This window comes from Hydractinia symbiolongicarpus, chromosome 2 (genome assembly GCF_029227915.1).
Source record: "Hydractinia symbiolongicarpus strain clone_291-10 chromosome 2, HSymV2.1, whole genome shotgun sequence".
Taxonomy (NCBI): Eukaryota; Metazoa; Cnidaria; class Hydrozoa; order Anthoathecata; family Hydractiniidae; genus Hydractinia; species Hydractinia symbiolongicarpus.
Window position 1 is genome coordinate 32700632 of NC_079876.1, and position 3958 is coordinate 32704589.

General features: G+C 36.0%; 1 long non-coding RNA gene across 1 annotated transcript; it reads left to right on the forward strand.

Moving 5' to 3' along the window:
- The first annotated feature begins 266 nt into the window (after positions 1-266).
- LOC130630705 (uncharacterized) lies at positions 267-1025 on the forward strand. The gene is made up of 3 exons (XR_008982101.1): positions 267-520; positions 613-716; positions 851-1025. It is a non-coding gene; the product is annotated as an uncharacterized LOC130630705 (long non-coding RNA).
- Positions 1026-3958: the final 2933 nt, after the last annotated feature.

A 3958-nucleotide genomic window follows, 5' to 3' on the forward strand; every position in this document is an offset into this window, starting at 1 on the left:
AGAAAGAAATAACTGTTAACGCATATACCAAAGTAAGATTTTTTATTTTTGTGAGCTTTATGGTAACTAACCTCGTACAAAATCAGAAGACGTTGACCAGCATATGTAGCTAGCACTTTTAAATCTAATTTCTTTTAAGCATAGTATTGTCATTGTTATATTTTATTTCTGTAGAATTTGAGGAATTCTGGTTATTTAGAGGGATCTAACAGAGATCTAAATTGGAACTTAGATAAACCAAGGTATAAAGTTGTCAATTTGATTAACCATTGTTACATGTCGGGTTTTTTTTTTATTATTTGCAGTTTTTTAAAAATGTTATATCTCTGTCTAAAGTTTTGAAAATCCTTTGTTTGATAAAACAGCATCTTTGGTTGTTGTTTTGTTCTAAATCTTTTTATTTTACTTTCAAATTATTATATCTCTAGCCCATTTCGTGATGGAAACGAGCAGTTATCCAATTTTATTAAACAGCATATCAGGGGATACGATAAAGATATAACTGATGACATAATAATAGGTGAGATTTGGAAAAGTGATTTGATACTGTGTATACAATTTACTGATATATTTTAGTGATTGGAAAAGAGTGCTGTCTATGGAATATTTTAGCATCAATTGAACAATATTTCACATCAAAGAAGACAATGAGAAAGAAGGGGTCTCATCGATAAAACATTAAAGCAGTCGCTGCTTCTACACAGCGCAAGTTGAATGTAAGTTTTTCAAATTATAGTGTCTGTTGACATTGTTTACTGTGAAAAAGACACAAGACTGCCTGCTTCGATAAATGTTTACATAGTCTTTCTTGAAGTTTATTTATGTTTATCATCTTTTGGTTTACTTTTAGAAAAGTAAAAGACGGACGAAGGTTCTTCAAGCAATGAACCTGCCTGAAGAAAAGAAGGCAAAAGTTTTGAAAGTCCTTGGGGTACAGTATATGTCATCAGAGGAAGAGATAGATGATAACAATGGGCGATATTTTACTGTCCATTCGCTTCCGTGGAGATGCAAAAAGTTGAATTCAACTTTTAAAAAACTCGATGCAAGACATCAAGAAAATCAAAACAAAAGAAGCAAAAATCAGACCGTGCGTCGCGAGGAAGGACAACCATCAGAACGAAACCCGCCACCAGATGCTCCTTCATTTGCCATTGCTCCTTTTGATGAATCACAATAAAATATTGAACATTCGTGACATTCCTAAAAAGATTTTTTTGTATATATTTAGAGAAAACATTTTTGTTTATAAGTTTTTGTAAATAGACATACATCTTGTGATATTTGTTTCTCTCTTCCTTGCACCTTCTGTATACGTCAATCATCCCATCCTGCAAGCTTTAGGATATTCATTATTTTTATCAGGTGGATGAGATTATAGGTACTTTTAACTCCTAACTCAATAAAAACTAAAAAAAAATTAAGAAAGGAAATTGAGCTCTTGTTGAAAAGTATTTGCAGGTTATAATAAAGGAAATTTTAGTTAAAAAGCGGAGCATAATTTTTTAAAAAAACATTACAAAATCTGGTATTTTCGTAAAGATTATGTCAAATAAACGCAGATCATCGGACAATTACTTCGCTAAAAAAATGTATAATCTTTTCCAGAAAGTTCTTATAATTGCGTGTTTTCGGCTGTGATTATTTTATATAAAATGCATATAATCTATCAGATTAGTTAACATATGGAAATAATTGATTCGCGAAAATTTCATATAATCGAATTTTCGATTATGTCTGAAATATTTAGATTATTCTGAATAATCGAATATAATTTTGCATAATCTCATTACCGATTATTCCTTTTTTCGTGCAGTGATTCGAAAACATTCATATGCAGAATCTGTTCTGTCTTTGACCACACGCTTCCCGTTCTGGTACCATGGAAAACTGCCCCCCAACCTTTCATAAAAGCATCTCCCTGTAACAAAATTTGTGCTTCAGATTGCACAAGCGAACGCCCATTGTACAAAATTAGATTGTTTACCCACCATAAAAGTTCCTTTAGAGACTCCTTCTTTAAATGCACTAGGATGGCATAAGTTTTTGATGCTTTTAGATTTGAATTTGTTGTTATAGAAAAAAACTCCAGACATGTTGGCAGAACTGCTTGTATGGTGGAGGAAAGAGCTCCTATTAATTGAGTTAGCTCCAAAATAGTAGCCTCTTGCCTCAAGCACTGTTTCTGTACTCAAGCACTGTTTCTGTACTCAAGCACTGTTTCTGTACTCAAGCACTGCTTCTGTTTTTTGGCAACTTTCTCCCTTGTTAGATACAGAAATTTTCCGGGTTGCCTTTAGGGCAGATTTTTTCAAATTTATTAGAAATCCTAAATTTTGTAACAGGAAAATCAAAGTGTCTTGTGCCATCAGGACCTCCTCTTGGCACCGTCCTAAAACTAACAATCGTCTAAGCAAATTATAAGTCGTATCAATAATCGACGAAGTACTGCCATAGGGAACAAAGACAGAGGAATTCGTATAGGTTGCATGATCATTCGAACGTCACAAATTTTTTGGAAGAATCGTGCAATGAAATAGGTATCCTTCAGGTCTAACTTGCACATCCAATCGCCTTTGGTTAATGTGAGTTTTAGTGAATACAAACCTTCCATTTTGAAGTGTTCGTAAGGAAAAAATTTGTTTAAATGCTTGATGTTTATTACTGGTCGATTTCCTCAATCTTTTTTTCTTACTAAAATTGGCGTGCTCAGAAGTTGTCCCTTTGATGGAGGCACTTTTAAAATGGCTTCTTTACTCAACATCTGCTCCACTTCTAAATCTATTAATTTTTTGTCTGGCAGACTGGAAACTGGCACATGTGGCGTCTGAATTTGTGTTTGTTCTGAAAGAAATAGGATTCGAAAACCTTTACTACTGACAAGAGATTTTGGTCCTGTGTCAACCTGCATTTATTTCAACCGTCCTGCTAACGGTGCAGTCGGGATTTGCCATCCGGTAAAAAGACATTTTATGGCGGGATGAATTTGAGTAAGGTCCTCCAAGTTCACCCAATTTTCCATCAGTAAAAGTGGTACTGAAAGTTGTGAGTTGAGAAAAAGATCCTTTTTTAATTTTTGCTATAGTAGTGTTGTTTTGAAGATGAGTATTGATTTCGCCCCTCACTTCTTCGTTGATGTGAGGGGCCACACTGAAAGGCCCTTGTATCCACCCTCGACCACTGGTGTGGCGACGACTAGAAACAGCCACTGTAGCTTCTTGTTTCATCTATTTTGACACCTGGGCCATATGGTCTCTATAAGCTTTCTTAAACAGCTTGTTGTCATGTTTTTGTAAATACAAAGCTTGCTCTCTACGGGTAGCAGTTGCTTGAGCCTGAGACATTTTCGACGATGCCATCAAAACATTGCATCTTCTCTCATATGTGATGAAGTTCATTGACTGACCCACCATCGTGACTGCTTTTTCCACCACAGAAGAAATTCCTTTGGGTGATGGGAGATCATCTTCCTCATTGGTAGACGTGCGAACTTGCCCGACCATCGACCACACCTTTGGCAAAGAGCCCATGATATCTCCTACCTTCGCCTGAATCTTCTTCTAGCATCTTTCGTAGTCTCTAGTACTATCATTGCTTTTGATGAGACTCGCCAACGTCTCATCTAATGATTTGATTGGATCCCAGTTCGTGGGTCTAGGAGTCTCAACCATAACTTGCTCCTTTAATTCTTTGTCTGACATAAACTCCTCAGACGCCTCATTTGCATAAGAGGCCATGCCATCAGGAAGAGCCCATTTGAAGGCATCTTCTTCCTTAATAACTTTAAATCGTTTGTGACTTACTAAAACATTTGTCTTCGGCGTTATACGCTATTCACCCATCGTGGTTTCTGTGTCTTCATTGACCACAGAATGATCTTCTACATCTCCGTTACGCTCGTCGTCAACAGAAGTATTTGATGTTATAGGTGCCGAAGCCATGACAATGTAAATTGAAG